Raw genomic sequence first — 22,705 nt, 5'->3', positions numbered from 1 at the left:
GGTACACAGCAATGGTGCTGAGTTAGTCTACTCCAGATCAATATATGCACACACCAGTGTTCAGGATTATACTTCTAATGTAACAAGCTCTGTGAAACTGCCAGCAGTTGCATTTTTTGCATCCATCTTTTGCATCCATATCTAGGTTGTGCAACCCTTTGTGTTGCTTCTTCAGAAGGGCCCTCTGTGGTTAGGACTGCAGGCTTGGGTGATAATGTCCCTCAAACTGTGCCACATGCAAACAGTATCAATACAATTCTTGGATAATCAGTGGAATCATACATAAAATTGTGCTTGATTCCTAATGTGGACCTCTATTTCTGCCTTAAACATTATGGGGTGTTCTTTTTCCCAACCAGGGAGTGTCTCAGACAGTGACAATTCTAGGGAGTCATTTGTGGTGTCTTTGGAAACTACACATAGAGTGAAAAAAGAGATATTTCCGAAACAAAGAGGAGCAAAAAGGCACAAAAGAAGCCAATCAAGGAAGGGGAGGAAGAAATCCACTAGTTCTCAGGGTGCTAACATATAGGACCTCCTAAATTCAGAAGATACATAAAAAGGGTCCAGTGTGTGGATAAATATTCCAAGACAAATTGGTATTAAATAGACATTGAAGAACCTACACAGGGAACAACCCAGATAAAAGCATGGAGTGTGGAAAGAGCTTCAACAGAAGAGGAAATATTAATATATATGAAAGCATGTACACAGGGGGAGAAAATATTTAAGTGTGTGGAGTGTGGAAAGGGTTTCAGTTGGCATCACCACCTTACTTCAGAGAAAACACCGCCCTGGGAGCTGCTGGCTACAGGGCGGTTTAGAAATGCAACTAAATAAATAAATAAAATAAATAAATAAAAACACCCACATAAGGGAGAAACCATATAAATGCTTGGTGTGTGGATACAGCTTCCCTCAGAGTGGGAACTTTTATTTTATTTATTTATTTTATTTCTGCGATTTATTTATCGCCCATCTGGCTGGAAACCGAGCCACTCTGAGCGATGTACAAAGTCATAATATATAAGTATCACAACATCAAAACAGCAATAAAACTAAAACAACAGGTAAAGGTTACTACAGTAAAATTCAATAAAGCTTCTGGCCTGTATAGTCCACAAGGTGCGTCATTTGCGAAACCGAAAGCGGCATCTCCTCTCACTCTCAGCATCCAGCATCCAACGTAGCAAACAGCGAGAGGCGGCACAAACAGGCCCCACGAAGACACGACCAACAGGAAAGTTCTCCCCGAGAAGCCAAAAGCAAATGTGCATCAAAGAATCCACACAGGAGAGAAGCCATATAAATGAATGGAATGTGGAAAGAGCTTCTGTGACCATGGAAGTCTAACTCAACATCAAAGAACCCATTCAGGGGAGAAGCTGTATAAATGCATGGTGTGTGGAAAGAGCTTCACTGTCAGTGGAAGTCTAACTCAACATCAAAGAACCCACAGAGGTGAGAAGCCACATAAATGCATAGTATGTGGAAAGAGCTTCAGTCAGAGTGGAAATCTTAATAGACATCTATGAACCCACACAGGTGAGAAGCCATATAAATGTATGGGATGTGGAAAGAGCTTCAGTGATCGTGCAGGTCTGACTAAACATCAAAGAACCCACATAGGTGAGAAGCCATATCAATGTATGGAATGTGGAAAGAGCTTCAGTGAGAGTGGACAACTCACTAAACATCAAAGAACTCATACAGGTGAGAAACCATATAAATGTATGGAATATGGAAAGAGCTTCAGTATCAGTGGAAATCTAATTCAACATCAAAGAACCCACACAGGTGAGAAACCATATCAATGTATGGAATGTGGAAAGAGCTTCAGTGAGAGTGGACAACTCACTAAACATCAAAGAACTCATACAGGCGAGAAACCATATCAATCAATCAATCCTTTATTTTGCGGTCAACGACCCGTCTTTGATAAGAAACAATAAAGTACAATAAAAAAGGGAGACAATAAACGTTAAAATAACATAGTACATCAATTGGGAGCTAAGGACGATATACATTGCTCAGGAAAATTATTAGAACGTAAACATTGTGCAACATGTAAGAATTTGGCAACTCCCATTGTAGTTCTTTTATTGGTTCCTGAAATAAGGTAACGTATTTTATTGTCAATCGACATCCATGAAATGGTTTCCATTATTTTATTTAGAAATTGGTGGCGTATAGAACTGTACAAAGGACATGTTAATATAACATGTTCCAGTGTTTCAATACTGCCAATTCCGCAGGGACACAAATGACGCTCAAAGGGAATCCCCTTATACCTCCCAGTCAACAGTGCAGAATTTAGAGAATTAAATCTGGCCCTAGTAAAGGCCAGACGCAATTTGGATACTACAAGAAAATCCAGATATGAAGCCTGCATGAAAGGTTTAAAATCCACTTTAAAATGAGCTGGTGAACAGGTTTTAATAGCCTCGGTGTTGGCTATTTGGAAATCGATGTCATTAAGATGAGTACGGATAGCAAGTCTGGCCAAAGTAAGAGTTTGAGATGTCAAATAATTGAAGGATAGACCAATTTGGGAAAGCTTCTTCCTGACGTTATTACTCCAACGGGAGATATGAGTGTCATCCCAAATATAAGGTAGATAACCCGAGGGGGGCTCATAAGACACTCTGGTCCAGTAATTTAAGACTAGCAGCCATGCTTGGCATGCTAGTGATGATAGACCGACTTCCAGCCTAAGGGCTGCTGCCAGGGCTCATCTTGGTAAACCCATGATTTGACGCAGAAAAGAGGATAGGACAGATTCTACTGAGTTATTGAATGCCTGGACCCAAATTTGAACACCGAATAGTAGTTGTGGTATAATTTTCAATTGGAAGGTCTGAATTGCTGCCGGCAAGTACCTCCCCCCTTTATAATAAAAAAAGCGGAGAAGTTTTTTGGTGTTATTACGCGCAAGTGCAACAGCAGCTTTTATGTGAGTGGACCAATTCAGGGATGAATGAAAAGTAATACCTAAGTATTTATATTGAGAGACTAAGGTAATTTGTTGGTCATTAACAGTCCAGGAACCTACATTTCGACGTCTTGAAAAGACTAAAATTTTGGTTTTTTGGTAATTAATTTTTAAATGATTCTGGGTGCAATAAGCCATAAAGACGCGAATTAACCTTTTAAGTCCGATCTTAGAAAGAGATAGAAGAGCCGCATTGTCTGCATATAAGAGGAGAGGGCAAGATTGATTCCCAATTTTTGGCAGATGATACTCCCTAGACATAAACTTTGGGTTAAGATCATTCAAAAATAAGTTGAAGAGAAGGGGGGCTAACATACATCCCTGTCTTACCCCATTAGTGGTATGAATTGTGTTTGTTAGACCTCCCTCACTTCCACAACGAACTCTAAACGAAGTGTGTTGATGTAAATTGAAAATAATAATCTTTTGTCTATAGAAGATTGTGCTTATTCCAAAGGAGGTCTCTAGGGATATTGTCAAAAGCAGATTTCAAATCTATAAAAGCTACGTATAATCCGTTACCCCTAGGTTTCATATATTTCGATGCAAGATGGTTTAGGAAGAGGCAGTGATCAAGTACAGAATGTCCTGTTCTAAATCCAGCTTGTTCGTCACCTAATATTCTTTCTTCTTCTAGCCAGTTATTTAGTTTTACTTTCAGGTATGATGTATATAATTTTCCTATTACAGAAAGTAAACTAATAGGCCTGTAATTTGCTGGGTCCTCTCTATCTCCATTTTTATATATTGGCACAACTATTGCTTCTGACCAAGCTGTTGGAAAAAGGCCGGTATTATTAAGATTGGTGAAGATGTTAACCAGAATCGGTGCCCACCAGTCCAGGAAATTTTTCAAAAGTTCGGGGGAATATTGTCGGGACCAGGAGCCTTTGAAGGTTTTAACTTAGCAATCAGATCCATTATTTCCTTCTGGTTGGGGGGTGGCCATTGCGGGAGGTTAGAAAAAACTAAAGTAGAATTAAAATCTGGCGTTTTAAAAGGTTCAGCTCGGTAAAGCTCCATAAAATATTGCTCCCATCTTTGGGGGGGGATGTTACAGGGAGAATAAGGGGTGGATTTCCAAGCTGCAGAAATAATGGACCAAAATTTTTTGGTATTTTTAGATCTAGCTGCATTAATAAGATGTTGCCAGTCTTCCTGAATAGCCTGTTGTTTCTTAATTCTTAGAGTTGACTTGTATTTCCTTTTAACTTCATAGTATTTCTTAGGAAGAGCCATGGTATGGGAATGTCGATATTGTAGGTATATACACCTTAGCTGTCGTTTGAGTTCTAAGCATTTATTGTCAAACCATCTTGGGTTCGAGCTTAGGGTTTGCCTGGCTCTAGATGTTTTAGGAGTCAGGATTGGGGCAATGTGAGATATTAATTGTCCATAATGGGTAAGGCATATATGCACATCAGTATCCTTCGACAATTCTTCACGTATGTTCATAGCCCATAGGGTCTTAAAATAGATTGTAAATTTTGAACATAACTGCTCAGACCAAATCGTTTTTTTATGTACAAAATAAGCCTTATTTAAGATATGGTGATATTCTGAAGATAAATGAGTTTGTTCAGGAATATGGCATATTAGAGTAAGTGGGATGATCACTATTAAGTTTGGTTCCTACTTCAAATTTGGTAATTGCCCTCAATAATTGATTTGATATTATAGCATAATCGATTATGCTACTACAGCGGTTGGAAATGAAGGTATATTCCCCATTATCACCTATATATTTACAACCGTTTAAAATCATCATCTCATGGCTGCCCACAAGACGTGTCAAACAAATCCCCCCATAATTAATTTTGACATCCTTCAAAGTTCTGTCGCCGGCAGGGATGTAATATTCAGATGCTTCTCCTCGCCATAACTTGGAAATAGAAAGGGAATCCAGCGTGGCTCCAATCCTGGCATTAAAGTCTCCGATTAAAATAAATTCTGCATTTGGATAGGTATATTCAAAACTTGTTATATAATTATCCAGAGCTCCCCATAATGTATCCAAATGTATTCTCTTGTTAGACGGAGGAATATAGATGTTGATAATCAGTATAGTAACTGTTTTAAAGCTTAAGAGGATTGCCATAGCTATATTATCCAATGAATGTAATTCCGTATGGTATGCCGCCATCAAGGTGGAAAGAAGGATTGCTAAACCCCCTTTTGCTCTGCCTTTGTTATTATCCGGAGGTATTCCCTGGAGGAAGTAAGAGGAGTACCCATTCAGTGAAAAAGTATAAGACCAGGTTTCTTGTATGGCAATTATAGCGTATTTGTTGATGAAATTGAGGAATTCAGGATCACTTGATTTTGAGGTCCATTCAGAGATGTTCCAAGAGAGGAGACGAAAACCCTCTTTATTTGTTGGGAGAGATATAGAATATGATGATGCTGTTGTCGGTGAGCTGAATTCGTTCCCTTGACCCTTGTTTACACTGGAGGAATGATGTCAATTCCTTTCCTTGTTAGGGTCTATAGAGTCATACAGATGATCTTTGTTTGTGGTAGACCACCTAGGGGTATTATCCCTCTGAGAAAAGTCAGTTGGTCGGGAAGGAGAACCGAGTTCTGCTGGATATAAAAATTTTGCCTTCTCCCATTTGTCCCCCACCAATATAGGTTTAATTAGTGTGCTCATTCTGGCTTTACTGCAGACACAAGGTGGAGAATTCCTCAAATCCAGTGGGGAGATATTAAGATATTTATCTCCATTTGAGCTTGTTTCCGAGATCTTCGGGAGATGATCCACCTCTATTGCTGTTGTTTTGAGATGGTCAATCAGCCTATAGAGTTTATTGGTGAGAATTAAACGCTCTGCTTCTGGAAGTTGGACATACAGTTTTGTGAGCTGGGTTTCCTCAGGTTCCAGCTCTTCCAAGCAGTTTAATATAGGTTTAAAGGCTACGCCATTTCCAGAATAATAAGAGGAAGTGTCTGGAGATGTTTGCGTAGATTGAGGGGAGCTGGTACTTAAGACGGATTCTTCTGTAGTCTGTATTTTCCGACGGGACTCAGGTGCACAAATGGCAACCAATGGGCCTGGTGGAGCCATGTTGACATAGTATCTTTGAAGAGTAATATCATCTTCCTTTAAAAGGGTATCTCTTACTCTGAAGATTTGGTTAGCGGATTGATGTGAATGTAAGGTCACAATCAGGCGCCACTTATGTGTGCTTGTAGAAATGTTCGTCATTGATTTTATAAAGTTCGTCCGAGATCTTACATGAAGCGCTCTTCCAAAGCATTTATCCAAAAAGGGAATACTTGGATATTGGGGAATAGACCGACGAATGAAGGAATTATAAGAAATTACCAACTTGGAGGGTTGGAGTACTAGCTCCCACGAAGAATAATGAGTTTTAGCACTACATATAGGTGAATTCACTCTACTGTCTATTGCTGATATCGGTGTTGAAGTTATGTCCTTGGTTTTGGATATAAAAAGTACTGGTGCCTCATCTATGACTTTGGTGTCAGATGTTATTTGAGGTTGCTTGTAGGCATATCCGCCGGGAATGTCCTTTTGTTTTTGTTTAGATTGATTTGGTCTTGTTTGCTTATCTAGCAGTTTAAATAACGGTTTGTAATTAAAATTGGTAGATTGTTTATGCTTGGGGTTCTTGATATTTTTATATTTTTTTGTTGGTATGGTGCCTACATGTGCTATAGAGGATCTCTTGGCAGGGATGGCACTGGTTTTGCAGTCCTGATTGTACTTTCCAGTGGGTTTGGACACTTCCTGCTTATTATCTAGCACGGGTCCAATCGCTTGCACCAATGTATTGAGTAGCTTATTAGTTTCTATAATGTAAGATTTAAGCAATTTGAATTCCTCTAGTACGTCCAGATGCCTTTTTAGATATACATCCTCTAAACATATAAACTTTTTTGAATTCCTGTCACCAGGGGGTGTCTCTTGTTCCTCAGGTAGTTGATAGGAATCTAGTGTAAGAATTTCTGAGGGAAAACATTCATATATTGAGTTCATGTCTGCATTAAAACCGGCATCCAATAATTCATCGGCCAAGCTTTTAGCTGCTTGATTCATTGAGCTGTGTTTGTTAAAAATCTCATGGGGGAGAGGCCATTCATAATCCATTTCCGGTAATGAAGGAGCTCTTTGTTCGTGCTGAGGGCGTAATGTATGTTGCAAGGAGTTACTTTTGGTAGAGAAGAAGCTTGAAATTTTTGTTTGGACATTAGCCATGTATTTAAGAATTCCTTGTCTCAGTCCCTGCTCATGTAAATTCCCCTGTAAAAGGGTCATTTGCTCTTATTAGCTTCTATTAGTTGTTTCAATTCGGCTGTAAAAAAAGATTTACAGCCTTGTATATTTTACTGTCTAAGATTAGCGGGAAACTCCCACATCGCAAATAAATAAATATCCTGCTACTAATTGTGACTGTTTGAACTGTCCTTCATTAGCACGACTTGAGTTCTTTCGTCTTTTATTTGGTAACTTCTAAGTTGTTAAGTTGTTAAAAAGAAGGAAACACAGCAAGGAGAAAAAACGCATCTTACCTGCCGAGAAGCCGACCCGGAAGTCCGAAACCATATAAATGTATGGAATGTGGAAAGAGCTTCAGACACAGTGGAAGTCTAACTAAACATCAAAGAACCCACACAGGTGAGAAGCCCTATCAATGTATGGAATGTGGAAAGAGCTTCAGTATCAGTGGAAATCTAATTCAACATCAAAGAACTCATACAGGTGAGAAGCCATATCAATGTATGGAATGTGGAAAGAGCTTCAATGATAGTGGATGTGTAACTAAACATCAAAGAACCCACACAGGTGAGAAGCCATATAAATGCATGGAATGTAGAAAAAGCTTCAGTAGCAGTGGATATCTTAGTACACATCTAAGAACCCACACAGGTGAGAAGCCATATCAATGTATGGAATGTGGAAAGAGTTTCTGTGACAGTGGACAACTAACTAAACATCAAAGAACCCATACAGGTGAGAAGCCATATAAATGTGTGGAATGTGGAAAGAGCTTCAGTAATGGTGGGCTTCTAACTAGACATCAAAAAATCCACATAGGTGAGATGCCATTTCAATGTATGAAATGTGGAAAGAGCTTCTGTGACCATAGAAGTCTAACTCAATATCAAAGAACCCATTCAGGGGAGAAGCCGTATAAATGCATGGTGTGTGGAAAGAGCTTCACTGTCAGTGGAAGTCTAACTCAGCATCAAAGAACCCACACAGGAGAGAAGCCACATAAATGCATAGTGTGTGCAGTGGAAATCTAATTCAATGTGGAAAGAGCTTCAATATCAGTGGAAATCTAATTCAACATCAACGAACCCACACAGGTGAGAAGCCATATCAATGTATGGAATGTGGAAAGAGCTTCTGTGATAGTGGACAACTAACTAAACGTCAAAGAACCCACACAGGTGAGAAGCCATATAAATGTATGGAATGTGGAAAGAGCTTCAGTAGCAGTGGATATCTTAGTACACATCTAAGAACCCCCACAGGTGAGAAGCCATATCAATGTATGGAATGTGGAAAGAATTTCAGACACAGTGGAAGTCTAACTAAACATCAAAGAACCCACACAGGTGAGAAGCCCTATCAATGTATTTAATGTGGAAAGAGCTTCAATATCAGTGGAAATCTAATTCAACATCAACAAACCCACACAGGTGAGAAGCCATATCAATGTATGGAATGTGGAAAGAGCTTCTGTGACAGTGGACAACTAACTAAACATCAAAGAACCCATACAGGTGAGAAGCCATATAAATGTATGGAATGTGGAAAGAGCTTCAGTAATGGTGGACCTCTAACTAGACATAAAAAAAAGAATCCACATAGGTGAGAAGCCATTTCAATATATGAAATGTGGAAAGAGCTTCTGAGGCCGTGGAAGTCTAACTCAACATCAAAGAACCCATTCAGGGGAGAAGTGTACAAATGCATGTGTGGAAAGAGCTTCACTGTCAGTGGAAGGCTAACTAAACATCAAAGGACCCACACAGGTGAGAAGCCCTGTCAATGACAGTGGACAACTAACCAAACATCAAAGAACCCATATAGAGAAGAAGCCATATAAATGTATGGAGTATAGAAAGAGTTTCCATCAGAGTGGAGATATTGCTTTACATCAAAGAACCTACACAGATGAGAAGCCATATAAATGCATAAAGTATGGAAAGAACTTTAGTCGGAGTGGACATCTGAAGAGATATCTAAGAACCTACATAAAGAAGAAAACATTTGAATGCCTGGTGTGTGGAAATATCTTCAATGAGAGGAGAACTCTAACTGAGCATAAAAAACCCCACACAGGCAGAAAGCCATATAAATGTATGGAATGTGGAATGGAATAATAGACATCAAACAACCCACATAGATGAAAAACCCATATCAATTCATAGATAATGGAAAGAGCTTCAGAGAGAATGGAGCCTCTGCTTTACATCAAAGAATCCACCGAGGATAAACCATATGAATGCTTGGTGTCTGCCAACATCTTCACTTGATGTTCGACTTAATTCACATGAAACAGCTCACACTGGGACAATATCAGATAAATGTGTGAGGAGCTGATAGACCTTCTTTAGTGCTCTTAATCTTTCGGGGGAACTATATCAAGATATGGAGTATATTCACTAATAGGCAAAAAACCTTGTGGTTTAAGAACATACCTATAGCCCACAGCTATTTTATCAAACTTTAAAAAGCAGGGAAATTGGGCAGTTATAGTGAATGCACCAGGGGAGCAGGAGACCTGAACTCCTCTCTGAGATATTGGACTGCCCTACAAATTGGTCAAAATGCAAACATCATTTGGGTTGGTCTTTCACAGTCCAATCCACTTCCTGTGTAGCTTGGAAGAATTTGGTAACATGTGTTTCTGAGCAGATGGTGAGTGGTGGCAACACTTGCCATCTCCAAAGATAGAGAATTGTATTTTTGTATGTTTGCTGGTGTTCTTACTTTGCTTCTTTCCTCTGTTATTAATGTTTCTACAGAGAATCTACACTAGAAAATTTTATTTCCCTCATTATTCATCCCAGAAATCTGTGTCAAATTTATTTTTATTAATTTCAAAGCCTTTATATTGGTCAGTGTCATATGATGGTGAAGACAGCCTTTTGTGTTTCAAATTGGAGGTTATGTTCTATTTCTATTTTGGATGCATTAACAGTGGAATTTGGACCTGCAGTTTGATGAAAAATCAAATGGATTCCAATATGTTGCTACTTCAGCAATGACTCTAGCTGTTGGAAAAAAGAGGATGCATATTTTCAGCCTGCTATGTTTAAACCACTTCATTTAAGGCAAGGTGGGCACAGTCAATTAAAAACATAGAGCACACCTAGCATTTTGCTAGAATATATTTCACCTCCCACTGTTTTATCTTGTGCAAATTGAGACACTCCTGAGGTCCACTGGAGACTATTCTGCAGAAGTCAGTGCCATTATTCCACAATTATGTTTGGAGTTTTTTTAGTATAAATTTTGCAAAGAGTTGCTGTACTTCACATATTCACAGAAATAGAAACAAAAGAAAATGATTTCCTATAGGAAACTTCACTAAAATTGCAAAGGAAATCAGACATATTCAAAGTGACCATCTGAACTATATCAACTGTCTTAATAATGTTGCTTCCTCCCTGCTAAAACAAGATCAACACAGCACATGTCTTCTTTCTATTATTTGGGCTGATTGCAGGTGTTGCCACCACTCACCATCTGCTCAGAGGCACATTTTACCAAATTCTTCCAAGCTACACAGGAAGTGGATTGGACTGAAAGACCAACCCAAATGATGTTTGCATTTTGACCAATTTGTAGGGCAGTCCAGTATCTCAGAGAGGAGTTCAGGTCTCCTGCTCCCCTGGTGCATTCACTATAGCTGCCCAATTTCCCTGCTTTTTAAAGTGTGATAGAATAGCTGTGGGCTATAGGTATGTTCTTAAACAGCAAGGTTTTTTGCCTATTAGTGAATTTCCCTGCTTTTTAATCCGGGAGGTAAGAAATGGGATCCTGTCCAAGTTTGCTGAGAATGGATGGATCATTTGCATGCTTATTGAGTTCAATGGGATTAACTCCCCTGCAATCATGCTTAGGATAGGTGAAACTGACCACAGAGGATGAGGAGGAGGGAGGGGAGGAAATGCAGAGGGGAGGACTGGAAGGGGAGCAGGCAGGATGGGGAGGGGAGGAGAAGGACAGGTTTGATCATTTGCATATTTATTAAATTCAGTGCGATTTACTCCCGTGCAATCATGCTTAGGATAGGTAAAACTGACCGGGGGGGGGTGGAGGGAGGGAGGGCTTGAGTGGGCAGGGGAGGAGGAAGGGAGAGGAGAGGAGAGGAGAGGAGAGGGGAAAAGCAGGTCTGATCATTTGCATGCTTATTTTCAATGGGATTTACTCCTATGCAATCTTGGTTAGGATAAAACACTGACCATGGGGGAGGAGGAGGGAGAGGGGGAAGGAGCATATTGGAGGGGGGCAAAGGAAGGTGGAGGGGAGGGCAGGTTTGATCATTTGCATGCTTATAGAGTTTAATGGTATTTACTTCCGTGCAATCATGTTTAAGATAGGTAAAACTGACCATGGGGAGGAGGGGGAAGGAGAAAGAGGGGATTGGAAGGGGATGGGGAGTGAGGGGCAAAGGAAGGGGGAGGGAAGGGGCAAGAGGAGGGGATAGGAGGAAGAAGAAGGGAGGGTGGGTTTGATCATTTGCATATTTTTTGAGTTCAGTGGGATCTATTTCTATGCAATCATGTTTGAAAATGAAAATGGACTGCCTTCAAGTCAATCCCCACCTATTGCGACCCTTTGAATAGGGTTTTCATGGTAAATGGTATTCAGAGGTGATTTCACCATTGTCTTCCTCTGAGGCTAAGAGGCAGTGACTGGCCCAAGGTCACCCAGTCAGCTTCATGGCTGTGTGGGGATTCGAACCCTGGTCTCCCAGGTCGTAGTCCGACACTGACCCAGGGAAGGGGCAGGGAGTGGGAGGGGAGGAGATTGGGTGGGTGGGCACTGAGCAGAAGGGAAGCCCCTTTCCTTTCTAAAAGGAAAACATTGTAAACAGAATCATTCTTTTTCAGGCTTTCCCCCACCTTTTTATTCTACAGCAGACACATGTAGCCTCCCACCCAAATTTAAACCAAAGCTGTCCCTGGCCACATCCACACCAGGCCTTTATTTCACTTTGGACAGTCATGGCTTCTCTCAAAGAATCCTGGGAAGTGTAGTTAGTGAAGGGTGCTGAGAGTTGCTAGGAGACGCCCTGTTCCCCTCACAGACCTTCAATCAGAGTGGCTGACTGTTAACCATTCTCTCAGGGGAATATGAGTCTCTTAGCACCCTTCACAAACTACACTTCCCAGGATTCTTTGAGGGAAGCCATGACTGTCTCACATGAAATCAAAGTCTGGTGTGGGTGTGGCCCCCTGATTAGCCAAGCCCAGCAGCTGTGAGGCTTTTAGAATTCTGACAGTTGGTTCTTACTGAGCATGCTCCACGCTATCATTGGGTCCCAGCCAAAATTTATTAAATTAATTAAAAATCAGCCAGGCATTTTTTAAACTTTTAAACTGCAGCAGATGAAGATCAGAGTATAGGGCAACGTCAGTATTAGGATTACAGATACTCTGTGAGCATGGCTGATTTTTAATGAATTTCAACAGATTATAACTCTCAGAGAAAAAGGTCCAAAAGGGCTCTGAGGTTTTTCTCTCTTTTTACACTTTGAACTGTCTATTCTCTCTGACTGTTTTGTGTATCGCCATGAAAATTGACAGGGTTGTTAAGCAAGCGTTTCTGAGTTCAGGACTATAAGTTATGTAAGGTTTTGTTTTGAAATAAGCTTATGGGAAGCATCAGAATGGCATGGGGGTATTTTCAATTTAACATTGCGGAATGTGAAAAATCCCCGCTGGCTATAGTATACAGCCACTCTCGTGGCTGTATAATACAGTCCAATGCTGTCATATTACTGAATTTATATATAAACGGTACATTGTAATTTTGTTCTGTATGATATTTTATTTTGAAACACTGAAGCTCAAAATCAATTACTGTAAGGTGACATTGGTTTTATGTTGGGAAATGTTTGTAAGAAACATAAAAAGCTGAAACATGTTGCTTGCATAAGTATTCAACCCACACACATTAATATTTAGTAGAGCCACTTTTTGCTGCCATAACAGCTTTAGGTCCTTGTTGTCAACTTTAAAGTTACATAAATATTCTGTTGTCATTACAGAGCTACCAATTCCCTGAGTTGTCTGGGAAGAAGAACTGACTGTTAAATCACTCAGGGAACTGTAGCTCTGTGAGGAGAATAGGAGTCCCCTAAGAGCTCTCAGCACCCTTAACAAACTACAGTTCCCAGGATTCTACGGAGGAACAATGACTGTTTAAAGTGGCATAATAGTGGAATAGATATATGCTAGAATGTTGTCTGAATGTGATGCCACCCTGGATGGAATACAAAATTTGGGATCATGTCGACCTCTAAAACAATGGAAAACTGTTCCTGCAGGTATTTACCGTGTGACCTGTTATTAACCAATATGGAACAAAGTTTAGTTGTGAGCAGGGGAGAATTGAAAAGGAAACAATCAGCAATCTGAAAAAGGTTTCTGGGAATGGAGAGAAATGACGCTTTCTTCTCTGGATGCCAGCTTACTTTCATCTTTTTTCTATTTAAGCAGTTTTTTCTTCTTGAGATGTAACTTATCTCTTCTCTAGAACCCCACACAGAGAAGAAAATGTTGCTTTTAGATTCCATTCTTGCTTCTTCGAATAATTTTACATTGGATTAAGATTTTCAGGGCTGGGAAATCCACATACTTTTTGTATAGCTTCAATTATTTTATTGCGGTACAGACTACTGTTTTATTTTTAAACATTTGTCTATAATTTTTACCTAACTTTCAGATGCATTTTCCTGGATCCCAGATTGATCTCTACTGACATGCACCTGAAACCAATGGAAGCCTGTTTCCTGGAATGTCATTCTGGACTAGTAGCTATGTTCTTCTCTTAAACAAAAAGGCCATTTTTTTTTGTCTCTTGGGCAGAGCCTTTTATCAGCATTAGGTGTGCCACCATCATTGACTTTGGCATTGTTTATCACTCTTTTTCTTTTATTATATATATATATATATATGTTTATTTAAAACCATAGACCCAGTATACAGTTGGTTAGACAGTCAGATTTAAAAAACAGAAAGAAACAACTAAAAACAATCCGATACAGTATTAGAAATTGGTCAGTCCGAAAATAGGCAAACTAATATCAGATATCCTTTTATGTATGGACTGAGCTACATATAATAATTTTGCAACAGATTTGGTAGTGGCTTTATCTGTTATCAGATAGAAAATGCTTTAAAAGCCAATCAGTGGATCTACCAGGAAAAGTTTTAATAATTGGTAAAATAAGTCTAGTTCGGGCAACCTTATACATATCACAGGCGAAAAGAATATGTGCAATTGTTTCAATCTCTCAATGTACAAATACAAAAACGGCTTTCATATGGGACACCATTAAAGCGGCCTTCTAACATCGCAGACGGAAGGCAATTAAATCTTGCCTTGGCGTATAAGTTCCGATAGCGAGGAATGAACAAATCATCCAAATAGGCCGCATGTTTAGGAAAAAGGAAATTTAAGCCAAAATAAGATGGAGAGCAGGTTTTACGAGTGTTGGCCATAGAATATTGAAGGTCAATGTCCTTAATACGCTGGCCAATAATATGGTTTGCTGTGCCAATATCCACAGTGGATAGAAGATCCATTGAAAGGCCAAGAATCTTTATTTTCTCATTGAAGCTTTTAGATCAGGAGCTGGTATATGAGTCACTCCGGATTAAGTTTGGGAGTCCTGAAGGAGGCTTTGCATAGGTTATTTTGGTCCAAAATCTAAAAGCCTGGAACCAGGCAGAGCACTCAATTGAGGTAAATCCCGCTTCAAGACTCAAACTGGCCGCGGAAACACAGTGTGGCATTCTAAATATTGATCTCGGGAAGCCCGAAAGTACCGATTCAATCTTGGCATTAAAACACGGTACCCAAATTGGAATTCCATATAAGAGTTGCGGGAGTATTTTAGTTTTAAAAATTTGAAGAGCAGCCGGAATATACTGACTGCCCTTTATGAGAAAAAAACGAAGGATGGCCTTTAGATTATTATTTACAGATTGAATAGTAGCCCAAATATGTGTAGACCAGGAGAGTGAAGCACAGAACAAGATCCCTAAGTATCTGTACTGTCTGACCTGGTCTGTCTTTTGGCCGTTTATTAACCATGGATGCAACGAAGACCGATGGGAGAAAACCATAATTTTAGTCTTATTGAAGTTGATAGTAAGGGAATTTTTGTCACAATAAGTCATAAAGGCCCGTAGCAGCCGTTTAAGGCCAACCTTCGAAAAGGACATTAACACAGCATCATCTGCATATAGCAGTAACGGACACTTAATACCAGCCAGCTTTGGAGAATGAAAATTTTCGGCGAGACAGTGTTTAATCAGATCATTTAGAAACAAATTAAATAAAGTGGGGGCCAAAATACATCCCTGTCGTACCCCTTTAGTAGCGGGGATGGAATTTGTCAAACTGTCATCAGCTCCACAGCGTACCCGAAGTGTTGTGCATTGATAGAGGCATTTAATCAAGGACAAAAGTCGCTTGTCCATCGATGTCTGGGATAGCTTAACCCATAATAATTATCTCGGAATAGAGTCGAAGGTTGCCTTAAGATCAACAAAGGCAACAAAAAGGCCCTTACCGTAGGAGCTCTTATATTTCTCCGCCAGATGGCTATGAACTAGGCAATGGTCAGTTGTAGATCTCTTTTTCCTAAAACCTGCCTGCTCCCAGCCCAAAATATCCTCCTCCTCTATCCAAGATTTCAGTCTCTCATTTCTGTTTTTACCAAGAGGAGATTTGTACTCCCAGGGCTAGGTTGGCAAAGACTAATTTTTCTAGGTTCTTCTTTATTTTTGCTAGTCTTAATTTTTCTGAATTTCTGCAGAGCTTTTCATATATGGAATCATGAATATCTCTCTCTTCCCAACTCTTAAGTCCTCATTTTCACTGCACAAGCATCCTCCATTCTAGATACGGTTCTGAGCCAGCAACTCACTGCAGAGTCTCCTTCTGCTGGACTAACACTGTGTGTTATTGGCTCCTGCAGATCTCCCAAGATCTTTTATTTTTAAATATTTATATGAGACTTTTCTGGCCAGAGCCAAAGTATCCAAAAAATACTGTATCATTTATTATCTATTAAACTTATTTATTTTATTTATTAAATTTATATCCCGCCCTTCCTCCCAGAAGGAGCCCACTCGATCAGTTTGCACTTCAGGAAAAAACAAAAAGACGGAAAAATCTTCAAAACAAAACATTTTAAAAACATATTAAAACATATTTAAAAACACCTTTAAAAAGAAAGCTTTAAAAACATCTTAAAAAGTAATTCCAACACAGATGCAGACTGGGATAAGGTCTCTACTTAAAAAGCTTGTTGAAAGAGGAAGGTCTTCTGTAAGTACCAAAAGATAACAAAGATGGTGTCTGCCTAATATTGGGGAGGGAATTCCAAAGAGTTAGTGCTACAACACTGTAGGTCTGCTTCCTATGTTGTGTGGAACGAACCTCCTGATAGGACGGTATCTGCAGGAGCCCCTCACCTGGAGAGCGTAGTGATCGACTGGGTATAAGGGGTAAGATGATCTTTCAGGTATAAAAAATCAATAGTACCAAAACTAAAACTAGACTCATAGAAATACAAGTGGAATTCTATTAACAATTCAACTTTCATGCAGCATGCAGGATGAAAATTAGTGTGGGGTAAAGGCAAATGAAACAAATGACTCTTTGACACCTTCTGCAGAGCCTGAAGCCACCCACCATTAGGGATGGGTGGGAATTTGGATTGTTTGCATTTTAAGCAGAATTTATCAAATTCGCACTTTCCGAAACAATATGAGAACCAAAACCCAGCCACTCTTCGAAATTCGCATTTATTAGAATTTTGGGATGCAGTTCGCCACTAAACAATATTTACAAAAATGCACATATTAGGGCAAAGTGTGCATAAAAATGAATATCTGAGTGAAAATAACATGCAATAGGGCATGATATCTTGAGTAATGGCTTGCAAAAATGTGTACTTTTGTCCAAACTGCTTGTGTTTATTTGGAGAAATTTGCACTAATATGGTGAACTTTTATGAGGATTTTAAAAACTTTTTTTCAGATTGCTGCAGAAATGTAGAGAACTGAATTTAACATTAGAAAAGTGAGAAACTGAGAGAACCAAAATTGACAGATCTTTCCATCCCTGCCCACCGCATACAGGAGGTACATAGATGCAGGGAAATACGGCTCCATCAGCAACCCTAAACACAATCTACAATTGCTTTATCCTCAGTCTTTCCCCTGATGTCATAGAGTTGCAGCATGCACCAGGCTCCTCCATCTCTCACTGGCAGTTTTGAAGGAAGCCATTTAGTTAGATCTGTTTCAGTCTGGTTTCCGGCCTGGTTGCAGGACAGAAACAGCTTTGGTAGATGATTTACACAGGGGAATGGATTGGGGTGGGTGGGGGAGTACAGTTGAAAGACTTTCAAGCCTTCTTTTTGTGTGGAGATATTATCCGGAAGAGGATGTAGATGGTAGAGTTGTGTTCTTCAGCCTTGGATCCCCAGATGTTGTCAGAACACAATTCCCATCAACCCCAACCAGCTTAGCCAATGGCCAAGGATGATGGGGGTTGTAGTCCAACAACGTCTGGGGATCCAAGGTTGAAGAACTGTGTGGTAGAGACATACAGCGTTATGCTGGCACAGGAAGATCCTTGACATTATTATTCCTGTTGTAATGAGTTAAAATTAAAAATGTTATAGTGGAATAAAATCAAATAACATTAAATGAAACATATGCTTGCCTCCCTTATGAAAAAGTACGGGAGTTTTTCCGCTTATCAGCTTCATTTGCAATTAAAAATGTTGTTCCCAGCTTACCGGACCAAAGGTCAAGGATAAAGGAAGTTTGGAGGGAGGACAGAGAAGTGGACCAGAATAGACAGATGCTGAGAAATCAAATAATGATGTATTTCTGATTAGCTATGCATTTCTAATGATATGTATGTGACATACCTATAGCCTATAAATATGATGGATGTCAGCAATTCTGGAGAGTCACTTAAGGGTGGCCCTCCCTTTGCAAAGGCTTAATAAAGGCAAACATTTGCGGTACTCTGGTCTCGTCTCTATTCCTTATTGGCAACTTGGGGAATATAGAGTTCCTATCAGTCTGGCCTCCATTCAGGCTTGACTCCTTTTATAACATTCCTTCTCTTTCTGATTATATAAAAGGATGCATACATGTGTTGTACTACGCATGGGCCTTTTATTTATGCTTGTTCTTTATCAAATAAACGAGTTTTTTTATTAATTAAAAAGCTCCGTTGGACGCATCTGGCACTTAGTCCTCCTCCCAGGATAAATGAACTGAGCTCTGCTTCCTAGAGAAGCAGGATTAAAACAACACCACTGTATTCATAAATTTTCAAGTATAACGCAACAAGAAAAACATACACCAATCCCCTGCCCTTCCTCCCCACATCCCGCAGCAAACCTCTATCCCTCCCACGTTCTAGTTTGGAGGAGATGGGAAGGAGCACGTGGGTGATGGGCGGGTCAAAAGAGGGGGCAAGAATTCTGGGTGGGGAGAGAGAGAAGAAAATGTCCACTTCTTGCACTTAGTCTTCCAAGGGTTAAAAGATCCACGCTTTGGTTCCTAGAGGGGCCGGACAACTGAGAAGGGGGAAGATAATAGCGAATGTGCTTCCTTTTCTGTTCCCCCGGAAGAGGAATAAACCCCGTGCGATTCCTTCGGGAGGAGGCGAGAGGGTTATGCTCACAGAGACCCGAAGAAAAACATAAATGGAGGAGAAACATAAAAGGGCCTCATTGGAGGTGATGTGGGGGGAGCATTTGGCCAAATGCACCCACTAGACCACAAACCTGCATTGTGTCGATTAGACATGGAAGGGATGTGTGTGCCTATGAAACAGCTGCTGAAAGTGGGGGGGGGGAGGAATAGCTGTGCAGCTTTTGTGGAACTTCCTGAAATTCCTTCTGGTTGAACTGACATAAGACCATAAAAAAGCCTGCTGCATCAGGCTAGTGGCCCATCTAGTTCAGCATCCAACTAGATGCCCATGAGAAGCCAGCAAGCAGGGGGTGAGTGCAAGAGCACTCTCCCCTCCTGTGGTTTCCAGCAACTGGTATTTGGAAAAAATGTCTCTGACTGTGGAGGTAGAGCATAGCCACTGATAGCCTTCTCCTCCTTGAACATTTCTGATCCTCTTTTAAAGCCATCCAAGTTGGTGGCCATCACTGGGGTTGAATTCTATAGTTTAACTAGGTGCTGTGTGATGAGGTACTTTGTTTTCTTTCTTCTAAATCATACAACATTCATTTTCACTGGATGTCCACGGGTTCTTGTGTTATGAGAGAGTGAAAAAAACTTCTCTATCCACTTTCTCCATGCCATGCATAATGTTATACACCAGTCATGTTACCTCTTAGTCGCCTTTTTCTCAACTAAAAAGCCCCGAATGCTGCAACCTTTCCTCATAGGAGAGGTTTGAAAAGGACCTCTCCAAACTGAATGAATGGGTGATAAAATGTCAAATGCAATTCAATGTAAGAATTGTAAAGTTATGCATATTAGAGCAAAAAAACCTTAAGTTCAGATATATATATATATATATATATATACACACACACTCAGGGGTCTGAACTTGCTGTGACTGACGAGGAATGAGACCTTGGAGTCATCGTAGATAACTCAATGAAGATGTCAACCTTCATTAGTTCTGAAAAAGGCAAATTCATTGCTAGTGATCATTAGGAAAGGTACTGAAAATAAAACTGCTACTATCATGACGCTGTTATATAAGTCTGTGGAGCTGCTGCATTTGGAATTGTGTGTCCTCAAAAAGGATATTGTAGAGCTGGAAAGGGGTCAGAAAAGGGCAATGGAAATGACCAAAGGGATGGAGATACTCCCCTGTGAGGAAAGGTTGCAGCATTTGGGGCTTTTTAGTTCAGAAAAAAGGCGAGTCAGAAGCGACCTGATAGAAGTGTGTAAAATTATGTATGGCATGGAGAAAGTGAATAGAGAAAAGCTTTTCTCCCTCTCGTAACGCTTCAGTCTGTGGTCATCTAATAAAGCTGAATGTTGGAAGATTCAGGACAGGCAGTTCTTCCCACAGCACATAGTTAAACAATGGAATTTATTCCCATAAGAGGCAGTGATGACCACCACCTAGGATGGCTTTAAAAGCCAATTAGACAAATTCATGGAGGAAATGACTGTCAGCGGCTACTAGGCATGGTGGTCATGCTCTGCCTCCATAGTCAAAGGCAGCATGCCTTTGAATACCAGTTCCTGGAAACCGCAGGAGGGAGAGTGCTCTTTGCACTCAGGTCCTGCTGGTGGATTTCCCATGGGCAACCCCAAGGGTGCCTCTGACCACATGCAGAGCCAAGACATCTGTTTTCACTACCAGAACTGAACTGAATTCACAGTCCTTTCTCATAACACTCCACTCTTCATTAGCTTTCTGTGTTTCAGCAGCTTCATTTAGGTGGGGAAAGTCATATTGCTGTTTCTGCAATTTAACAATTGAGAATAAGAAATCTTTGCTAAAATACAACAAATTATCCAGAGATATATTAGTAGATCTTGATCTATCTTCTACTCACCCTGATTTTTCATTTTGATGTGTATTATAGATTGTAGATACTATAAATTAGATTGTAATATCTTGTATATTAAGTTGTACATAATGTATATTAGATTGTGCTTTGTATGCAGCTGTGTTTAAAATAGTTTTAGTTGCCCACTGAACTGCCCCAGACTATTAACTATCTCCATATTTCAGGTGGAGGGTACACGAAAAAAGGACAGAGCCTTTTCACATCCCCGGAGGTTTTCTGATGGAATCCATATGACCTCTCTCTCTTCCATTGTTCATTTACAGTACTTACAAAACCTATTTAATGCTATGAGGCCATGATATTGAATTGATACGCATGCTGGTAAGTTTATAATTTGATGTACTCTGTTTGGTAAAAGGGATTCACAAAGTGGAAGAGAAAATGTCTGGGAGTGAGCAGGGTGGTGGGTGGCTAAGATGACCTAGACTGAATTGTGGGCGAAGGAAAGATTTTCCCAAGCATCGATTGGAAGGAAGTTGGAAATGGATTGAGGGTCTAAATCTGATGGAGGGAACCTTTGGCCCTCCTGACGTTTGCTGAATCACAACTCCCATCATCCCTGGCTATTGCTCATGTTTGCTGGAGCTGATGGGAGTTGTAGTTCAGCAACATCGGGAGGGCCATAATTTGCCCACACCTGGTGTAAATGTTGGGCCATTTCTAGGTCAAGCCCCTTGAAGCAAAAGGGGCATGGAGGATAATAACATAGGAAAATGAAATATTAATATTTTATTTATTTTCCTCTACGCAATCATCTCAAGGTGATGTACAATAAAAAAGAAAAAGAAACCAGTTAAAAACACAAAAATCAGCAGATACATCTAAAACAAAACTAAAACATTACCAAACAGACACTTATGGCAAAGAGCCATTTATCCATCTATCACTCCTGAGAAACATGAGGCAGCTTACAATGATTAAAGTGAAACTCAAGCAAGTAAAAAGAATAAAGGTCTTCCTATCACGTCTTCTCTCCGCCCCGTCCTTCCCCTGGCCCTGGCATGATGTCATCTCCTCCTTTTACATCGGAGTGGGGAATCTGTAGCCCTCCGGATGGTCTTGGACTCCAGTTCCCAGCAGCCCAAGCCCAACTGACAGGGATGGTGAGAGTCGTACTGTAATTCATTGTTACATCCCCATTACAGCTTGAGTTTTGGGCTCTGTTGAAGGAGAAGACTGAAATAGTTTGAACTACCTCTTGTGTGCCTATGCACAGATTCAAGAGTCCTTCACTTTTCCCTTAAGCCTAAGGCTGCATAGAGTCCTTGTAAGAAGCAACCACACTCGCCTGGACTTGTGCTGCCCTTCAGCAGTAAATCTAATATGGACAGACTTTAAGAGGAAACTCCCACCCAAAATCTCTCAGGAGTAAGGAGAAATCAGGATTTAAAAAAAAGAGTTCCACAGTGGTAGGAGGTTATGCTTTTTATTGACTACACATTTCTATATGAGTCTATATGAGCATAGAGAGCCAGTGTGGCGTAATGGTTAGAGTGTTGGACTATGACCTGGGGGTTCAAATCCACACACAGCCATGAAGCTCACTGGGTGACCTTGGGCCAGTCACTGCCTCTCAGCCTCAGTGGAAGGCAATGGTAAAACCCCTCTGAATACACCTTACCATGAAAACCCTGTTCATAGGGTCGCCATAAGTTGGGATCGACTTGAAGGCAGTCCATTTCATATATGAGCATACTTTGTCTGGTCAAGGTCAAAACCAGTTAAGATTATTCAGTAATGCAATACATTCTTATACAATCTAGATACCTTCACTCATACATATATAAAAAAATGACAGTTTAAATCTCACCCTCGGGGGCTCAGAATAAAACTCAGCAATTAGGCAAACTGACAACAGCATGAGCAGTCCATTAGACTGGTAAACAACTGCGTTTGTGATCTCTCTTTACAGTCT

General features: G+C 40.3%; 1 protein-coding gene and 1 pseudogene across 3 annotated transcripts in view; both read left to right on the top strand.

The window, feature by feature from the left end:
* LOC133381174 (zinc finger protein 624-like) overlaps positions 1-22,705 on the top strand; it is a 58,085-nt gene that overhangs the window by 29,079 nt on the left and 6,301 nt on the right. For 2 of the 3 annotated variants that reach the window (XM_061619860.1, XM_061619862.1), the window contains exon 2: positions 20,955-21,111. The gene's annotated coding sequence lies outside the window, so the exon portion shown is untranslated. Of the gene's footprint in view, positions 1-18,902; positions 18,979-20,954; positions 21,112-22,705 lie in introns of those variants that run through there. The other variant, XM_061619861.1, reaches the window with a different exon arrangement.
* LOC133378877 (zinc finger protein 850-like) lies at positions 1,314-9,349 on the top strand (annotated as a pseudogene).

The sequence above is a fragment of the Rhineura floridana genome, chromosome 3, assembly GCF_030035675.1.
Source record: "Rhineura floridana isolate rRhiFlo1 chromosome 3, rRhiFlo1.hap2, whole genome shotgun sequence".
NCBI lineage: Eukaryota > Metazoa > Chordata > Lepidosauria > Squamata > Rhineuridae > Rhineura > Rhineura floridana.
The sequence above is the reverse complement of the archived record's forward strand: the minus strand, read 5'-3'. Positions and strand labels throughout refer to the sequence as shown.